This window comes from Octopus bimaculoides, chromosome 8 (genome assembly GCF_046866305.1).
Source record: "Octopus bimaculoides isolate indiv1 chromosome 8, ASM4686630v1, whole genome shotgun sequence".
Taxonomy (NCBI): Eukaryota; Metazoa; Mollusca; class Cephalopoda; order Octopoda; family Octopodidae; genus Octopus; species Octopus bimaculoides.
Window position 1 is genome coordinate 53429621 of NC_142935.1, and position 21482 is coordinate 53451102.

A 21482-nucleotide genomic window follows, 5' to 3' on the forward strand; every position below is an offset into this window, starting at 1 on the left:
CAAAAGATGTAGATATTATCTTTTACCTCCATTTCTGTCACACACACACACAAGCTTTGACAGATTCCATCTACCATATTACAATGCAAGGTATTGGTCAAAATGAGGCGCTGGTAGAAGACACTTGCCTCATGTGAGGTGCAATGGGACTGAACAAGACAATTGCAAAGCAAACTTACACGAACACATTATGCTTGTGAAATTCATGACCAAAGGAGATGAAATGAAATAAAAAGTATACTGATAAGGTCAGAGAAACAAGCCATGTGAATAATTCTGAATTAAAGCAATATATTCACAGATAATGTCCCTCAAGCCTGAACCTAAAGTGTAATCTATACTTCTTCAGAGACTGAAATAACATCCACTTCAATGAGAAAACAGAGGATTACTCACTACCTCTCAGTCAAATATATATCTAAGTATCAACTAGATCAGGTGTGGAGAGCCTGCTGGCTTCTAAAGGGCTGGGCTAAGTGCAGCCGTCTGAAAGAAGGCCAACGTTTGAGAAAATCATTATACTGGTCAATGTTTGATTTGATTTGATTTGAAGCCTACACTTCCAACCAATTGCAAATTTTAGAACACCTATTTATACATTTGTTTACACTAGTAGTTATTTGTTTAAAGTAAATACAATTGTATTTAAAATCTAGAAAACTTAAAGAATTTGATGGAAAAATGCCAGGGATGTTTGTGCTTATTTCAAAATTATTGTTTTTTCATATTTCATTAGAATTTTTATGCACAATGTTTTATAAAATAATAGGTTTAGCACCACAAAAATTTTGAAATGTTAACTTGTCTGATGCAGCCTTCTAACATAAAAATGTTCTCTATCTCTGAACTTGGTAACAATTAATGGTTTCAAATTTTAGCACAAGGCCTGCAATTTCAGGGGAAGAGGGAAGGTCAATTACATCAACCCCAGTGTTAATTAGTACTTATTTTATTGAACCTGAAAGGATGAAAGGCCAAGTCAACCTTGGTGGAATCTGAATTCAGAAAATAAAGACAGATGAAATGTCACAAAGCATTTTGCCTGGTGTGCTAACAATTCTGCCAGCTCACCACCTTTGAACTTGATGAAAATTAGTGAAAGATATCAAGGAGAGAGGAAGGAAATTGCTAAAGTTTCATATGCAATTCTTTCCTCCTCTATTCCAGCACATGCAGAAAACAAAAATCTATTGTCTAAATTTGCAATGCTTTACATATTGGCATAGGTTGGAGGGGTTGTTATGATCCAATTCCTTGTTTGAATTAACACTCTTCAAGTTCAGATAGGAGATAACAGTTCTTTTGTCTCTTTTCAAATAAGGAAAACAAAACTTATCCACCAGGAAAAATTAAAAGACTTGTGGCAATTATTAATAACATGTAAGAAAATGGTATTTTGTTATGCAACCATAATATACTACAATGTATATTAAATGTTTTTTGTAAGTCAATAACGTGTTCTACATCAAGCATCTCAGATATGAAATGTAACAAAATCAGTGCTGGCTTTAATTTCTATAGAAAACCTGAACAAATGTTGTAGCAATTATATATACAGAAATGTAGAATACCCAGTAATGAAAAATAGAGGGACCAAGGGAAGAGTTCTAATAACCAGATGTTTAACATTGACAAGGTACCTTATTTTTGACTTGGCTGAAGAGCTTCTCACATTGATAATGGATTCCTGATTCAGATAACTGAGTTATCACAAAAACTCATATATTATTCAACAGACAACTGTACAACAAACCTTGTGCAATATTAGCAATTACTATATATAAATAAAATTGCAAAAAATTTCTAGCACTCAAGAAGATGCAGGTTTTAAGATTAATCAGCTCTAGTGTGCTTGGTATTAGCAGAATAAAATCATTTTTGTAGAAAGCTGATTTACAAGTCGAAATGAATAATGTATAAAAATTAAAATAACAAGGTAAATGTATGTGTAATTGTGTTTTAAGTATTAAAAAGAATGCTAAATAACACAAAATTTGTTCTAGGCAGATCATTAATGTGATGAAAGATGGCAAGAATTTCATATTGTACATGAATTTTTAACAAGTCATGATTGAAAGACAAGAGGAATGACTGATGGCAGTACATTAAACAGTGTTTAGACTTTAACTCTTCAGCATTTAAACTGGCCATATCCAATGTAAATATTCTGCCTTGTTTTATGTATAAACTGGCCCGATTCAGCCCCTTATGCATTCGCTACAATGTCATTCCGAAAATAAAAACACTCATATCATCACAATCTTGAAGTTACAAGACAATACTTGGTCAACTGAATACAATGTGAATAAATAAGCATTACATTTGACAGAGTAGTCAACCATATTATTCATATTTAGCCAAAGCCAGCTCATCTGTAGCATATTTCTGGTACTTGCTTTATTGACTCAAGAGTGATAACAGTCAAGGTCAGTTGCAGAGGAATAAGTAGTAGAATCAAACACAGAATGATGAGTACTACTAATCAGACACAAACAAAAATGTGTATTCTGATGAGTTAAGATTTGTCCATACAGTTTCTTTATGGCCAGATGCTTTTTCTTTTGCCAAACTTTATGTATTCCCAAGCAATCTAATATTTTCCCCTAGCTTGGACTGCAAACAAACATCACTGATTATATGATGGTGAAATTTGTTTCTTATTAGATTGCAATGTTAAGACAAGGAAACTCAGTCTCTGTCTTCGAAATTCACTATAATCATTAGTAAACAATTTAGTGGGTGTACTTAGGAATGGGATGCTACCAAGATTGTTCCAATCCTAAAGTAAAATTCTGGCGACATTCTTAACTTGAAAGAAAATTCACTATTAGATTAGGTAAGGTATCCGAGCAGCACTATCCCTAACCACATAGGCAAACATCTATACAATTACCTCAAACAACTAGCATTGAGGAATGAGTGCAAATTTGTAAAGAATACAAACTAATATTTATTTATCACGGAATATTACTAAATAGTATTTATTGTTGCAGAAACTGTTGTGGTAGAATTAAACTCTTCTTTTGGGAATATAATAAGATATATTCAAGGATACAGACATATACTTATATATGTAAACACATTGCACATACACATACATAAATACATGCTTCACGACAAATAAGTGTGTATATTTACAAGACTGTAAAAGAAGTGTCTTTAAATGTATAAAAACATTGTCTGAATGAAGGACTCAATACATGTGCCAAGTCTATATTGATTATAATTCAATTGATAGCAACTTCAAACAATTTTGTGGGTGTGTGTGTAGACATACACACATAACTTTTATGCCTGCTCTCTCTGCTGGCAAGAGTAGGATGAATCATCACAATATGAGTCAGTTCTTATACAACATTACTGCTTTTCCACATTGATCATGCCTCATTCCAGTGTTCTGTTTCGGCATTATTTCTACACCTGGGTGTCCTACAATAACATCAACCAATTCAAAGTGTGCTGGATGCACTTTATCATGGCACTGTACAGGAGATGTCAAGTCTTCGAACAAATTTAAGAATCTTCTCTACATTATCTCACTTTACAGAGTGTATTGAGTCCATCTTTTCATGGAACTAGTACTATTATTATTATGTTGTTATTATTAATAAGACAGCAAACTGGCAGAATCATTAGCACACCGGGCAAAATGTTTAACAATATTTCATCTGTCTTTTTGTTCTGAGTTCAAATTCTGCCAAGGTCGACTCCACCTTTTATCCTTTCAGGGTCAATAAAACAAGTACCAGTGGAACACTGGGGTCAATGTAATTGACTTAACCCCTCCCGTAAAATTTCAAGCCTTGTGCTTTTAGTAGAAAGTATTATTATTATCATCAAGTGTGTTTTGTGCTCTGCAGTGTCTCCATTCATTCAAAGCAACATGACCATGACCATGAGAGTGAATAGAGAGTGGGGAGCGAGGAGGGAAATAGTGGTTTAAAACAATGATAGAGGTGAGAGCATTGGAACAGATACAAAACTGCAGTGAGAGTATGATGGAGAAATAGAGAGAGAATTCAGTGGATGAGAAGTTAAGCTGGTTAGTGAAGGAGAGATTAGCGACAGAGATAAAAAGTGTACCAGAGAGCTTAAAAAGAGAAATAAGCTCAAATGTAGTGAGGAGAGGAGCAGCAGATGGCAGCTTAACAGAGATATACTAAACAATAGCTCAAATATAGACATAAATATCATGTCACCATCACTACCACCATTCATAATGCTTACTATTCCATGCTTGCATAGATGGGTGAGGGCCCTCTCTAGCAATGCATGCTATCAACCATTAGTCCTTTGTCATTTTTATGAGAACACTCTCCTAATATCAATCTTCAATGTCTCTCATGTCTTTCTAGGTCTCCCTTTTTCCACATGTTCCATCCACTTCAAGTCATCTTTCATATGTACCACATGCCCATATCAATGTGGTCTTCTCTCTTGCACACTATATCTAATTTCTTTTTAACCATTTTGCCCCAGTTGTACTACGTGGTTCATGTAATCTAAAATTACAGAACAGAACATGCTCACTACATTTCTTTCTAGTCTTTGTAAATCATCTGCATTCAAGCCCCACATTTCACAACTGTTCAGCATTCCTAGTTTACACACAAGCACAATACAATTTGCTTTTTAATCAGAGAAAAATCGCCTTTTGTTTTGTTTATGTGTATATGTCATTTTTATTTTTACACCCATTTTTTTTCCATACAGGTTTGAGTTTGACACAAGTTATTGAGACGGTATTCTACAACCCTTTCAGTAACCAACATTCATTTTTCAAGGTATTGTTATTCCACTATTTTCACATATAATAAAACCAGCCACAACACAGGTAGGGTAGGGGTGAAGGTAGTTGAGAAATGCTTATTACATGACTTATGTTAAATATTTATTTTTACTATTCATTAGAGGTTATCTCAACATCTGCAAGTTTTGTCTGTGTAAAAGAAGTTAAGACAACAAACTGGCGGAGTTGTTAGAGCAATGAATAGCATACCCTGCAGTGTTTGTTCGGGTTATCTGCACTCTTCGAGTTCAAATTCATTCAAGGTTAGCTGTGCTTTCTATGCTTTTTTGGGTTGATAAAATAAAGAATCTCAATCTAAAGCAGTGTCTAGCAGATTGCATTGGTCTTTGCTTGTCTCATGGGAAACATTAGTCACAGAGATGGAAGGCTTCAATGAATGGGTCTACCACTAGAAGCATTATCTAGGAGACCTAGACTGAGAAAAACTTTCCAAGTACAATCTATAGTCTCACGAGATACAGCCTCTGTGCATATATGTGTGTGCGTGTGTGAGGAGAGAGAGAGAGAGAGAAAGAGAGAGAAAGAGAAAGAGAAAGAGAGAGAGAGAGAGATAATTCACAAAAAAAAAAACGAAAAAAAAAATGGTGAAGACAGGTGGTGTAGACAACAGATGTATTAGTTTAACGATCAGGAAGTGAAGTCTTTAATGTTTCGAGTGTACACTCTTCCACAGAAAGAAACAGGGTGAGAAAAAAAAGAATGTATAGTGGCTAGCGATCTATCATGGCGAATGCCAGACAGAGGGGTAAAAAGCAGAAAGTACAAAAAAGTTAAGAAAAGTTCAAAAGCTTCAAATGTCGTGGTGTATTGGAGTGATACAACGGATGTTAAAAGATGGTGAGATATATACATATAAAAATTTGTTGACTGTGACCAAGTTCCACCCGAGGGTTTGTTCAACTGTGTGAGTGTGTAAGTGTGCATCTATCTGTGTAGGACTGTCTATCTTTATTTATTGCTATGTATATCATTTTATGTGTGCAGCATGTATATGTGTACAGATGTATCTGTGTATATACATAAATACTTACATGACTTTACAGTAGACTGAGGCTCAATTAAAAAGATCAGAGTTCAACACATTACATAGAGTATATATATTGAGTTATAAGTTGAAGATCTCAATTGAAATTTTAGCCGGTATACTTAGACCAAATCATTGCCTTTTATTTGCATATATAAAAACACAGATAGACATACATAAATTGTTTGGTGTGGAGGTAGAGGTATACATGCACACATACACTAAATCTATATGCTTTAGTTAAGTGAGAGATTCAATGATCTCATTCATTTTGCAATAATCTCATTAAGATCCATTTACAAATGTGAAAACATGGTTTTGGTACAAGTAGGAAGAAAACAGGGTAGAAAAATTATAAATGATGAAACTAAAAGTTTGAAAACCCTTCATTTACTAATAAAACATCTCAAACAACAAATGTGTAATATAACATCTCACCTGGCCAATAGGAACACCTGCACTCAGCCGATGCTAGCTGGGATCCCACGGTGGCTCTGCGTTGAAGTTGAATTTCCGCTTGAAATGGCAGAAGCCTTCGGGATTTTCTATGTAATAAAGACCAGAACAGCCGCCCTGAAAAAAACACAAGAAAATACATTAAAATGGGAACTGGCCCAAAGAATTATTCCACATGCCCTGAATTAACCCTTTTGATACCGACCCACCAGAAATCATGTCTGTTTCTAAAATACAAAACTTGCAGTTTTAAAAATGTTTATATGAAATTAAAACCTGCTGTAGTTTAAATTAATTAATTGTTATAAATTAATTTCCATAGTTGCTTTCATATCATTTCCAAAAGTAATTGAAGTATATAGACAGTGAATTTTATTAGAAATACAGTCATGAATTGCTTAAGGTCAAAATCAGAATCATTTCTAATCTGTCAGCATATCGAAGTTGACCATTCTTGGGTATATATATATATACAAAAAAAAAAAAAAAAATGCTTGTAATCAAGACGTAGGTAAATAAAAATACTAAAAATATAAATATACATGAAAAAGCTTCCATCAGTTTAAACTAATGTCAAAATATCAACCATTTTAGTTGCTGTGATCAAAATTTTATTTTCTATATAAACATGTTATGACAGAATTTAGGTAAACAGACAGAGCAATATTCTAAACAGTAAGCAGTCAGAAAGACATGGAAAAACTGATATAATGTTAAAAGGTAGAGAGGACAGTGAAGTTATTTTACTAGTTGAGTCAATGTTAAACACTGCATAGCTTTTAAAGCAGCTATAAACTATGCAAGCAACTCTAATTAGACAAGTATTATTCAGTTATGTAGATATACTTATCTTGATGTTTAACAATCATAAATGATACATTAGAGTAAACAGAAAAGCAAAAGGAACCCACATTTTAAATATATTTACATTTTAGCTTATAGAATCACATTACCATCATCAATTAATAAGCCGGTTGGTTGCGCTGTTTACTTTCAATGAGGTAAAGTATAAAGCAGTTAACAGATACCAGCCATCAATAAGTTTTGGTGTCCGTAGCAGTATATGGTAAAATGTTTTATTGAATTATACTGCCATGCTAGGTTTTAAAAAAATTAACTAGTTTGTAAACACAGTAGACAAAGGATCTGTAGTGTCTCAGAAAATATATAAACGTTGCATTTGTTTTGAGCCTAAAACACTATATATCAAATTTGTTTGTAAGATGACACTAGTTATATTAAGGCATCCACAAGAAATATCATGAAGATAAACTGACAAAATAATCTCATGAACTCGAAAAAATGTGTATACCTATAAGATTAGCAGCCAAGGCTTTTGATCACACATAGGTTTGCTCAATCTAAACAACACATACATTCATTATGTTAATTAAACTCAAAATTCTCAGCTCAAGGAGCAAATAGGAAGGACAGCCAAATCAGCCTTTTTGCTTGAACATCAAGATTAAGTAACGATTCGCATGCCACTGAAGATATAACTAATGGAATGGTCATTTTTGTAAAATATTTTGAATTAATAATATAATCAACTTCTCATCCTATATATTATTTTTTCCCATTTAGTCATGGAGGGATGAGCAGTGCTCTTGACTGTTAATTGTTCAAGGACTCCCAAGATTGGTAGAAAGAAAGGAGGAAGTTATCTTCAGACTGGAGACATGGCTTGAATCACTGCAACTGAATGGCCTCTGCCAATAATAGTACTACAGAGCAATGGATTGAACAACCACACAGGTGGGTGAAATAGTAAAACTGTCTTCAGAAATACATTAGATATTTTTGAAAATACAAATCTATTTTTCACATAATACAATGTATGAACATTTATAGGACAAAAACTCATTAATTAATTAATAGCTTAATGAGCTGTGAAAAAAAAATGAGTAAAAGTTCAACCATGCAATCTTTCTGAAATATTGAAAGTTAGGTTAGATGAGAGTCCCTTGTACCAACTTTAATGCATTTAGTTTTCTGCCTAAACAAGTTGTGGGCAGTAACATCATCATTTGACATCTGTATTCCATGCTGGCATGGGTTGGACACTTTGACAGGAGTTGGCAAGCCAGTGGACAGTGCAAAGCTCTATTGTCTATTTTGGCATGGTTTCTATGGCTGGATGCCATTCCTAAGGCTTAACCTTAGTGTACTGGGTGCTTTTTACATGGCACCAGTACCACTGTGGTCACAAAGTAACTTGCAAGACAAAGACCCTCATGACAGGGAGTGGGAGTAGTATTGGGGGAGGTGGCTTTGTGCCAGTTGATAAGAGGTTTAAGTATAAAAGAGCAATAGAGATAGGTGTCTTGCTATAGATGAAACACATGGCTACCCCAGTTGGAAATGAAAGAAGAGAAAGGAAGCTGGCAGTGAAGAGTGTTGGACGTACTTTCAAGGTACAGTGGAGATGAAGATAAGTGAAGTGGTAGAAGGGATTGGACAAGGTGAGTGGGCAGGAGGATGCTTCAATAGAGTGTGAAGAAAGATGGCTAGAGATGAAGCAGAAGTGAGATGTATAGGAGTGGCTCAGAAAGGGCATTGACAGTGATAAAGAGGTATAAGGTGTAGCAGAAGGGGGAGAGAGAACAATGAATGAAGGCACTGAAAGGGGATGATGTATGCATGTGTGTATAATAGTGGAATAGGTTGGATGGTTTGACAGGATCTGATGAACCACAGGGTTGCATAGAACTCTACCGTTAACTTTAGCATGCATGTGTGTGTGTATATATATGTACACACACATACACGTTTATATATATATATATATATAACTACAAGTGTAAACTATAAAACCACTAGATTTATTACTGAAAAACTACCAAGTAGAATGAAGTAAGCAAGTCTAATATCATTAAAATGTATTGCTAATATTTTACTTGGTGTGACTAGCTATTAGTTACCATAGCAACTTAGACCAATAGTGCTTCTTTGTTGAAATTGGAAACTAGAGAGAATTAGGAGAAAAGCAGGATTCCCAGTTTCTACTTAGAACAGACAAACACTTTATAAAGTGAATAGAAAGAAGAGATTGCACATATCAAAAATGATCAGAGAGAATTCTCTAAGACAATGAGGGAAAATATAAGTACTGGAGTTGATTCATTAAATTAAAACTCTTCAAAGTATTGCTCTACCATGGCTGCAGTCTAACGGGTAAAAAATGTGAGATAAATTGTGTTTTGGCCTTGATTGTTTTTGTTTGTGTGTAATAATGAATTTAGGACCACATCATTCAATATACAGTTTTGTTTTTGAGATGGCAGGATATAATTAAGATTTGACTGCTCTTTCTAGCAGATCAAGCAAACACATAAGCCCCTGCTTTGGTTAGTTTTGGCTACAAGCTATGTAAAATTTTAATAGAATGGAACCACCTAGTAGATTTTGAATTACATTTCAGTTGCACATGGTTACCTCTTAACTATTAAGTCTGACTTAATAAAATAAATGACTGAGGTTATAATTAGAGATACCAACTGAAAGAAAAAAGAATTTCATTGTGAAAAATCTAATCAGAAATACTATGCTGTGAGTGAGGGGGGGGGGGGGAGACTTCACTGTTGTTGATATTAATCCATCTAAGAATTTAGAACAAGTATTATTAATGAGTCAGTTATAGACACCATTTTACAGAAATAAAGAAAATTCATCCAAAATAATTCTATTTGATGTTTAGAAAAACAATATTCATTTCTTACAATGTATATAAAAACAAAATGGTTGATTGAGAGAAATAAAAGCTACATAACTCACAATAGGAATCTATTGTAAGCTATGTATCTTTAATTAACAATCCACTACCACCATGGTGAACACCATAGGGAAAGAGGTAAGCTTCCAGCAAACTGAAACCATAGATAATTCACTTCACTTACACTACTAAGCTTTTTGGAGAGGACTTTTGTGCCTAGTCAAAAAGTAAAGCGATATTTCATCACGTCTTGCGTTAGCTGCTGCAGAAGTTCCATCTTTTCCTTCGTCTTTAAGCCCCAACTACCACCTGGTGCCTGGTGATGAATAGAGAGCTTTGGCCGTGCGTAAATGGCAAGTACAGAAGCTGCAGAGAGTATGGAAAATACAAACAGGTAGAGATGTGGAAGTTACCAAATCTATCAACTTTCAAGCAAAAGCAAAATTACAAGTATATATTTCATTTTCCCTACATCTCACAAACGAATCCCAACAAGCTTGCCTGCTAAAGTGATTCATAAGCCATGCTGTATGTATGTATATGTGTGTTTGTGTGTGTGTGTGTGTATATATATATATATATATATATATATATATATATATATATATACATACACACACACAGCATGGTACATTTGGTTTCCTTCACTGGTTATGCTATTCTCTGATAAAGATTACAAAACAATAAGACTTAAATAGAAAGTGAGTGCATTTCCCTGATAATTCACAATTGAAATCACTGCCTACATTTTGTTTTAATAGATAATATTAAAAATGTGATTGCACAACATTCTGAAATAGCTTACTTGATATGATAATCGTGCATATATACTTGACATATAAATAAAGTATTATTATATATTCAACATAGTTCTTCATAAAAATACCAAAGTCTTCCCAAAATTCCATATTCCTAGCCCACTTTCACATGAAAGCTTACACTTAAGACTTATACTTTATGAAAAACTATTGCAGCTTTTAAATCTGCAGCACTGCCTAACTCGGCAAATAGTTTTAGGTAATTGCCACCTTATAAGGTTGGCAGAAGAAAAGGAAAAGTACACATCTACAAAATTCCTTCACAATATCAATGCTAGCTTCTAAAATCAGTCTCAGCTAATTCCTTTGACACTTAAACTATAATACTACTACAATGAATACAAACTAGATCTTTAAAATATACTTATAAAAAGCAATATTTACATAAAGCAAAACTAGAAAGTATCTTATATTCTAGGTTTAATTACATTGGTTTACTGAGATACCATGAAAGTACCCTAACACTGTTACTTTGTGTAGCCATTGTTCCTACCTTATCATACTTGAACAAGCTGTTGCTATTGAAAAACTGAAATTCCAACCATCAACAGTGAAAGAGCAACAAGTGGTCTATTCAAACTTACAGAAAGAAAAACAGCAATGGACTCAGTAATAGGGTAAGAAACAGGCAGTGCAAATTCAGCATGTACATGCTTCTAAGTGGTACTAAGAGCACTAACATAATAGTATACACAATCAATTTGAAACCTACAAGTTTTGATTGATGGTCATTGTTTAGACCAGGTCATATCTGAAGAAGCAGATCTGACAAAAGGCAATATAGGCCATAACAGTTCTGTCTTTCTTCATCAAACTATTTTATCCAATATGTACCTCCATTTTTAAGACACTGGGAGGCTTGTTAGTTAAATTTAGCAGATCGAAAGCTATCATCTTGTGAATGTTGATGGCTCTGAAAAATGTGATTTGATAAGGACGGAGTAAAGGGCCAAAAGAAACTTGTAGATGAAATATGATTCAAGTTCCTATTTTCCCTTTATATCATATCATTTCAAGCCTATGACCCTAATTATATATATATATTTTTATCAAAACTTTTGTCTATGCTGTCAATATCACTTGAATATGCCTTGAACGTGAGGTAGAGATAAGTGTTCACAAACACAAAAGAATAAAGTTAGAAGATTCAGGATAGAATCATTTTATTGTTATTTACAAAACTATAACAGATGCAATTAAATTTTAAACAAGTTGAACACGTAACACATGAGAATACAATCAAAGCATTAAAACAAAAAAGCTAATACTATTATGGACATTCATTTTAGCAATCAGCAGTTAGCTTCCATATAACTGAAAGATTTCCAACTTTGGCACAAGGGTATAAGCTAACTTTACTCGACATCAGTGCACGACTTATTTTATCGACAGGAGACGAATGAGAGAAAACTGACATAGTAAAGAGATAAAAGAAAGAACAACTATGTTATTCAATAAAATTCTGTCTATTTCTACAATCAGACTTCACAATCAGACTTCAAATAATTAAATAACGAGTTGATTGATACTGGATAAAACGTATTTTTGAAATAGGCAATCTTGTGATTAAGGATTAGTTAGTACTACAGGCAAAACACGGAGGCAGAAAGAGAAAAAAATAAAGGTAGTAAATAAGTTGTATTTATAATCATAAAATGAGTAAAGGAAGACCATTTCGAAAGCACATGGCAGCAAAAGCGGAGATAAGTGCTTTAATATTGGGAAAGAGATCAGGCTGTAACTGAAATACCATTTCATTTAAGGCAGTGGTAGAATAGTCGAATAAAGCGTTTCCAGGTTCCTCTCCGTTGTAAAAGAAAAAAAACTCTCCACAGCTACTACTACTAGTCATATGCGGCATTATCTACTGCTATGAAACTAGAAATTGAGGTGGACTTGTTTCACGCATTTACATGCACTTTCGGAGAAACGAATACGTACACCGACACTAATAAAAATGTCTTCAGAAATGGCTTCTCCATCCAAGAATTTCCGAGACAGATGGACGCGACTAAACAGCCATGGCTATCTGACATTATCTTAGCCGAGAATTTGTGTTGAAGCTAATGCCTGCAAGGTAGAGAAACAGGAAGAACTCAACACAATTTCATAACAAGACAATGTGTGCCAATGAATGTGTGTATATGTGTGTGTATTAAAAAAATCAATATGGTCACCTTGACACATAACCAAGGTAGAACGTTAATCAGATTGACACACACTACACAACTCAATCATAACGACTTACACACACAAAGCTCAGCCGGACTGACAATACACCACAGCTTAACTGGATTGTACACACAAAATTCAGACTACACACACACACACACACACACACACACATTAAACAGCCTTACTATGGAGACAGATAAAATGCCCAATGCCAAAGACATCATCTAAACGCATTGTCTTGCTTAAGGTATTGAGAGAGAGAGAGAGCGAGTGGGGGGTACGGTCAGCTGGTAATGAATAAATACATTTCTAGAAATGTCACGCAGTAGAAAGCAGACGATGTTAGAACGTTTACGAATGATTTTATAAGATTGAAGCATTCAGGGAAGTAATAAATCCCTATAACTTGGTGGATAGTGGTTTCTTTCCATGAGCAGGGAAGATAAAGTTTCCCCAAGGACTTCAGTAAATTATTCTAGTATGAATCGAAAATCCTCAGTTTACGAAGAAGTCTCAATTTACAGTTCTCGATAACCATAAGGCTTCGATTTAAATCAATTTTAAACCAACCTTGAAGCAACTCACCCGTCACAAGAGCTTCAGTCCATACGAAACTAAAAATTACAGCATAGACTCTAGAATCGGGACTTTAATCGGAAATAATAATTAATAATAAATATATGTAAGCAACAGATGACTGTTAGATGCTAACGCATGTACATAAAAGGATATTTTTGATAAGAATTGCTGGTTATTGAATGTCCATTTAACTATAAATGTTCAATATAATCAATGAAAAATAGTAAAGGGTTGCAGAGACTGGCAATGGCCAGAGAGGAGATAACGCAGTGGACAGCAGAAACTAGCAGACCATCGTTGTGTCTGTCCAACAGCATAATGATGCGTTTTATAGCACGCAACTATTCGAAATTTCATAAGCAACAAGCAAGCCGGTTTATTTTAATATTGAAGCACTTTCTGAAAGAGACATATTTTGAACATTAAATATTTCTTTTATTAGTAATTACTCATTCGTAGTGATTAGCTACTATTTCTAACTGGTTGAGAGGCTACATAAAACTTACTGTCTGAAGAAATAGCAGTCAAATCTTCACTAAATCACATACCAGTCTTCAAAAGAGGGATGCATTAAGGATAATGTAGTTCTCGATTTTGTCTACATTTAAAGATGTAATAGCCACGGTTTGCACTCCCTAAGATTAAAGCTCATATCATATAGAGTACAAATGAAACACATTGCTATCCAGACTCAGCAAAGTGAAGGAAACATTATCTATTTATCAACTGTTATAGACTGAAAATAATAAATGTTACCAAAAGTAGGTGAGAATTAAAAGGTAGAGATGGACTATATGTAATCTGAACCTTTCCCCCCCTTATTTATTAATTTTTTTTTACGGAATCCCACGTTTTAGGCTATGGAGATTCCGATTCTGAAAAAAAAATTTTTGAAAAATTTCAATCCCCCCCCCACCACCACCACCAAGCAGGCTATTTACATGCTAGAAATAACAGCCAAATCTCACAAAACTAGTGTTAGGGTTAGGTTTACCCTGTGGATCTATATAAAAACCGGGGTGGGGGATCGAAATTTTGAAATTTTTTTTTCGGAATCGGATTCTCCATGGTCTGAAACATAGGATTCCGTAAAAAAAAACAAATTTTAAAAGGGGGGGGGGGGATACCCAGATTACATATACTCCATCTCCACCAATTAAAAGGTTGTTTTTATTAAACTGTCACAATTCCGATTTGTAGTCATGAAACTAGACATAAATAATACGTGAGCACAAGAGAAAAGTAGAAACAGGTAAGAAACTAGAGACCAATCTAAATAATAATAAACATACAGCGAACATATTTCTCGTCACGACTGAAGATGGAAATGAATAAATAATGAGTAGATTCTCTCCACACACAGAGATTTACAAAGCCTCTAAACATTCGCTCGAACTGCTTGAAACAAGAGCTAAAATCTCCTAAAAATTGAAGCCTATTAATTTTTAAAAAGGACATTGGACAGTGTGGTCCTAGAAAAACAAAAGAGAAGACTGTCATGGTCGGAACGCTTCTGACTGTTAGTCGACACAATCAGAACTGAACACACACACACAAACAATCTGACATGGCCGACAGTTAATCATGTAAGCAGGTGGTGGTGGTGGTGGTGATGGTTGCCACGTGTGGTACCAGAGATAAAGTCAATGTTGGTTTTACTGTCACGCTAATAATCAACTGAAGTGAAGTCATCAGTATAAAATTAGAAACAACAGTCGCTCGCTGTTTGAAATAACAATAAAATGATTTTGGTAAAAGTAGTAGATATAACGAAGATACCGCAGAAGTATCAAACCGGAGAACACCAGTTTGCCCCAGCCAACGTGAGATTATCTAAACTCACAATCGACTTGCTATAAAAAAAGATTTTCCTCAGTTTTTTTTGTTTGCAAAAGTAAAGATATTGGATAATATACATAGTGCACTGCCTTATAAAAAAAGATGCGATAGTCGTGGTTCGGAGCAGGTGTGTGACCAGAGGTAAAAACCGTCCCACGTTGCTAAAACCACTGGCAAAAATCTTACATATAGCTAGGATTTATGTCATGTGTTAAGAAACTGATCTCATCTGGAACAAGATAGGATGGTCTTGACTGGAACATTTTTGATCTAGGACTAAAACAACAGGCCTTTGACCAACTCTAACACTGTTCTATCTTTTATTTTTCTAGTTTATAAACAGCTTGCGAGAGAGAGAGGGAGAGAAAGAGAGATTTGTTACGCTAATAGTACTAAAGTAAACTTGATAATTATATGCAACAAAAAGAACTGCTACGAATTCAATGCTTGGCTGGCTAGTAAAGAACGAAAAAATTAACAACATTGGGGAAGAGGGTCAGAGGTCGGATAGAAATTATATGTAAACTACTGTCCGAAACACAAACACATCACATGGTTTAGAATTTAACCAAAGTAAGACATGAAGCCAAAGAATGATTGTGATTAAGTGGAGGTAGTAAAAACCAACGATTCTAAGGCGAAAAAAATCGACATTCTGCAGAGTGAACAGATTGTGGGACACGAAAAATTACTGGAAACACAATGTGATGTATAACATGCGAAGCAGAGTATATAAACAGTGATATAAAGAGGAAAAAAGAAAAACGCCTACTTAACTCGCAGGCTTAAAAAACATTCCAAATATCAACACAACCAAACGCTCTAACGGAAGGAAGAAAGTACGTAAACTATTTTAGTATGGATCTAAGGAATAAGATTGAGTATGACCCCTCTTAAGATCTGAAAAGCCGAGGTGCCAGGCACACACAAATTGTAGTAGAATAAACACTCCGCTAAGGTATTATTCAAAGTGCGAATGAAATAATAAAAAGAGTACTCAATAGAAATGCCATAATTTAAAAAGAGTAAAACATAAGTCTATCGAGCAGTTCTCACTTCGTATTTTGTAGACATATCCATCACACACAGGCACGTGGCATTGCGGTTAGATTAAGGCCACGGGCTTCGATTGCTGTGCTAATTTATCTTGAACGAATCGTCCCTCATTCCATTTCCTCATCGAGTTTACTACCGTCGGCGTTCTTATTTAGGTGTTGAAGCTGTTCACCTACTGAGCAAAACGGTTCATTTCACGTTGCTCCAATGGGCTGGTACAACCCTCTTTTTCCCCCTGTAGTTATCACATCTTGGATGCTTCCCGAGGATCAAGAGGCAGAGCGGTCTTTCTGTCTGCTCAAGACGACATAGGCACCTAAAACAATTAGCAAAAGTGCATGCGCACGCACACACATGAACCATCGCATTTCTCGAAGTAATTTGCATATATCCCACCCCGTACTGGGTTAGCAAAAGAGAACACAATAAACAATGATATACAAAAGGGATGATGTACACAACTGAAACGACAGATCATAGATCTGCTCGGTTAAGTTGAACGGGGTTAAACAACATGCATGTGTATTAACCAAATTCGAAGCCAGTTTAATCATAAATATTCATCAGGCTGACCCGATTAAATAGTTTGGCCAACAAAAGTGCCCCAGCTAAAGCTTTCTACAAATGTCTTAAAGACTACGTCATTCAAGGTTTCCTTTCTTTCAATGATCTTATTCGTAGGCATTGTGAAATCGATGAGATCAACATGGCTAGTGCTATTAGACAAAAGCAGGGACTGCAGGCGAAGAATTTCTGAGGACTCACGTCTCTAGGAAGGAAGAAAAGATTGAAATGTGATTAGTGAGGGACTATGGATGACGAATACACACTATGCGTTATGACCAAGTCGGATGGGCCGAAATAGAGATAACACGAGATTAGTCAGCTATATATTAGCAGTGAATGAGACAGAAGTAGGAATTGCTATCTTTTAGCAGATCAGGCAACCTCGCAGAAGCTCTCTCGTTTGCTCGATGAAGTTAGCATATTGTGTTACAATATTATTTGAAAACAGACGACAACCATAAATGAACAGTTTTCAGTAAGTAATACCAATCGACAAAAGTATTACTTATCTGGATCTGAGTTATTCTTTTCTACTCTAGGCAGAAGGCCCGAAATTTTGGGAGAGGGGGGGGGGAAGTCGATTAGATCGACATCAGTACGCAACTGGTACTTAATTTATCGACCCCGAAGGATGAAAGCAAAGTCAACCTCGGCGGAATTTGAATTCAGAACGTAAAGACAGACGAAATACCGCTAAGCATTTCGACCGGTGTACTAACGTTTCTACCAGCTCGCCGCCTTCTGGATCTGAATAATTGCTGGAAGTGTTAGCTATATCTCTCTCAAATTACATCCTACTGTCTAGTACATGATATACAAAAAGGTGGGATGATGAACACGATCAGAATGCTTTGATCAATCGGCCTGCTCGATCAGATTGACCCGAGGGACTAAACAATAAACATGTGTGAATCAGACAGCGGGGGTCCAATTCTTGTTTAGGAGTGTAATAGCAATCGACATCATTACTGCCATATACAATAGTAACAGTGGAATGATGTAACAGAACCTCTGGTAGCAGTATTAAAGAAACCCAACTATGGAATCAACAAACACACATTGCCTGTTGAGTAACAAATTACTTTTACAGGTTGTAGCAGCTTCGTTGTCAAGGAAACAAAGATTGCAATTAACGGAGGTATATTCCTCGAACAAGCCAACAAATTCTACCATCACTCACAAGCCGTAGTAAGCAAGGTGCACACAGTACACACTGCTGTAAGCTGAAATGAGGATTACTGTATATCATCAGCTAATTAGACATGGAGAACAGACAGGCAACTTTTACTCTGACTATTCAGATTGCTACTGCAGGCGATGGACTAATTAAATATTGTAAAATAATCCTGATTATTATTATTATTATTATTATTATTAAGGGAGCTCTCTAAAACGATACAGTCGAAGTATTTGCCCTTAAGCAGACCCTTTCTCACAGCAGGAGGTCTGTCAGTTAGGGAGGGCAATTCAATTGATAAAAAAACATGCAGTGGGGGACAGCTTTAACACCCACATAAAAACACCGATGATAGTAAGCTACGTTGGTGAGGATATGGAGCGAGGGGGGTGGGATTTGTACAAGATAAATTAGGACAGGAAGGCAAGGAGACCAGTTGGATCTCATTCATAACTTCTAACAATAGACAGTAAGAGAAAATGTTTCTTCATTGGGTAGCTTAAGTGGTACTGAAGAGGGAGACTAAATTTTGAAGTAGGGATGGTAAAGAGATATTAGTACAAGGCTGTAAAAGGGGACGTATATACTAAACTAGTTTACACGCAGTACGAAACTTAACATTTTCAAGTGTTTAACACTTCAGCGATTTATTCATCCACCTGCCTCCAGCTTTCAGCCCAAACAAAGTGAACTGGTTGGTATTGATATAGATTTAACAAAATGGTGTTAGAAATAATGAAATAAAGCTGGTTTAATCCACGTAGATATCACCATAAAGGAATGTCTGTCGAGAGAGGAGGGGCAGTTAGTAATAATCGAAAGATAAAACGTACAGAAAATTAAGAAATGATGATAACTATAACGTCAGAAAGACATTGGTTAACACAATATAAATAATTGTAGGTGATTAACTTGTATTTTAGATTAATCATCCCCCGCACTATTATAGCGCTGGAATATGTGACGATGACAGCAAATAAATTTAGATGAGCTATTTATTTAGACATTTCATTAATCAAGAAACAGATAATAACGATAGAGAGGTTGACGTAAATAAAATTCGCCCTCACCGCCAAAGGATCGTAGATTGGGAAAATTGAAAACGACATGTGATGAAATAATGGCGACTGGTCCATGCGTAGTTGGTGCAACAACAGAACAAGGCGGATAATAGGAGGCAACTGACAATTTCAATGAGATTGGAAGATATAAACAGCATTATTTATATATCACACACGTTAAATAAAAATTTAACAGCACAACCATTTTGCTACATTGAATTATAAATGAAAAAAGATGAAGACAGAAAGCTAAAAACGAAATGCGTTCTAATGAGTTATATACAAGAGCTGGAGGTGAAAGCTAGTAAAGAGCCATGTAACCAAACCATCTCTAAAATAACTAATGTTAAACGTGATTACAATTATTTTAGTTATTATAACAAAGCTAACAGAACAAAAGAGATAGCCAAAGATGGTCTTCTATAAGATGACAAACCATATAAAAAATACTGTCAGGTCTTAAAACCTTGTTCAAGAAGTAAATTATATTTTTCCTTTTATCTACCGTTTCCATTACCAAAATATCAATAGTATGGCGATGTTCTTTTTTTTTTTTCTTTTAAATATACTAAGAATAGTAGGAAAGTAAACCAAACGGATTATTAACGATTGGAACAAGAATCTGAAAGTAAAAGAGACTAAACAGAAAAAAAAAAAGAAAAATTACAGATGGTGACAGATCGAATCACAAGAGTCGCAATGGCACCACCAGCAATATTAGTTAGCTACAGTAGTAGCAGAAGCAGTATCGCGGTAATAAGAACATAGTAAATGAGTTTAGTAGTAGATGTCTATATATAGCCAAACAGTGAGTTACATACACCATGGCGAGAGATAGATAGATGTACAGCTCATTACAGTCAGACTAGACAGACACAATCAGACGATATTCCATTGAGAAAAAGTGTGAGTGTGGGAAAGACAGACATTAAATGATAATGATGGTAATGATTTCTTGCCCAATATAAAATAACGTTTGCGTTTTGCAGTATGTTTACACATGCACACACATGTGTATAGGGCTGTATGTCAGTGTCTCATCTCATCCCCTCTGTAAGTAGAGGGTAGGAACAAATACATATGTATATATATATATATATATATATATATATATATATATATATACAGACATATGTACGTATGTATACACACACATTATGTACTCATAAAAATAAGAGCCAGCAATAAAAATCAATAATGCTAAATGGCTACGTAGACAGAGAGAGAGAGTGAGAGGCTCTCAGCAATTACAATCTGACCGATCACACATACATAAGTATATGCAGGTCTGTCTCTCACATACGTACGTACATATATATATATATACATATATATATATATATATATATATATACACATACACGGATAAATTGATTTCTTGTAGTTCTTGAATCAGTAAGAAAAAAAAATTACCGTAGAATAAAAAAAAACAACATATTTAATACCTGTTGAGGAAATTAGTTGTATTCCATCACTTAAAGAAGGTAATATTATATACATATAATGTATGTGTGTGTATGTATGTATACACACTTCGCATATTTGTGTTGTATGCGTTTGTTCTGTATATACGCACATATGCGAATGTATGTGTGTGTATATATATACATATATATATATACATACATATATATGTGTGTGTGTATGTATGTATACACTGGTGTATGCATTTAAGTCTCAAATTGCGTGTTTAATTCAAAACATAATTATTGTTTTGGATCATAGTTCACTGAACAATGGATGATTTGAGTGAGAAGATAATATATTGTTTTTATCTGGACATTAGAATCACCCAATTAAACTGACCTTACTCAGAGGTCGGGTTTAATGTGCATTGAAGGTGTGAGATAGGGTTAAGAAACCAGAATTTATAATATATATATTCCTGTAGCCAACGTGTAAATGCGTTTATGTGTATATGTTTAGCCCCAAATCAGCACTGATTACGCTAGAAATATCAGCCAAATTAAAGACGTTCCAGTCGCAACCATCGCGAACGTTTGTACATTTAAGACCATAGAACAGAATTGTTTAATGAATCCCTTAAGGAAGAGGGAGGATATGGTGCGATGTGATATGAGGACTTCGCTGCTGTTTCTAGCAAATCGAGCGATCACACAGAGACACCCGTCATATGTGGTGAAAACACATTCAGGACCTGGTAGATTGCTTATACATGAATGTTCCCGTCAGTAAGAATTATGGGGG

The 21482-nt window shown here is 35.0% G+C and overlaps 1 protein-coding gene across 6 annotated transcripts in view; it reads right to left on the minus strand.

Annotated features, from left to right (window-relative positions):
* LOC106867256 (ornithine decarboxylase) overlaps positions 1–21482 on the minus strand; it is a 60895-nt gene that overhangs the window by 17064 nt on the left and 22349 nt on the right. For 3 of the 6 annotated variants that reach the window (XM_089356468.1, XM_089356470.1, XM_014912070.3), the window contains exon 2: positions 6273–6407. The gene's annotated coding sequence lies outside the window, so the exon portion shown is untranslated. Of the gene's footprint in view, positions 1–6272; positions 6408–10186; positions 10369–19283; positions 19390–21482 lie in introns of those variants that run through there. The other 3 variants (XM_014912072.3, XM_014912069.3, XM_089356469.1) reach the window with 2 other exon arrangements.